The sequence below is a fragment of the Bactrocera tryoni genome, chromosome 3 (genome assembly GCF_016617805.1).
Source record: "Bactrocera tryoni isolate S06 chromosome 3, CSIRO_BtryS06_freeze2, whole genome shotgun sequence".
Lineage (NCBI taxonomy): Eukaryota > Metazoa > Arthropoda > Insecta > Diptera > Tephritidae > Bactrocera > Bactrocera tryoni.
In genome coordinates, this window is record NC_052501.1 from 60,389,526 (window position 1) to 60,389,832 (window position 307).

Below are 307 nucleotides of genomic sequence, written 5' to 3' on the forward strand. Positions count from 1 at the left end.
ATTCCAAAAATAAAATTTATTAAAAATTTCAATTGTAGTTCCAATTTTAAATTCAATTGAGAATTAAATTAAAGAACTTATGTTTTCAAAATCATTTTTGGTTAGTCTGTTTAATTATTCATTCATTAAAAATTCTAAATTATTAATTTTTCAAATTTGAGTTCCAAAATTAAATTGAATTAAAAATTTAAAACTTAGTTTTTACAAAATGACATTAAATTAGTTAATAGTTTAGTTAATTAGTAGAAAATTTAATTTTTAATTCAAAAACTAAACTTAATTACAAATTGTAAAATTTATTTTTAAT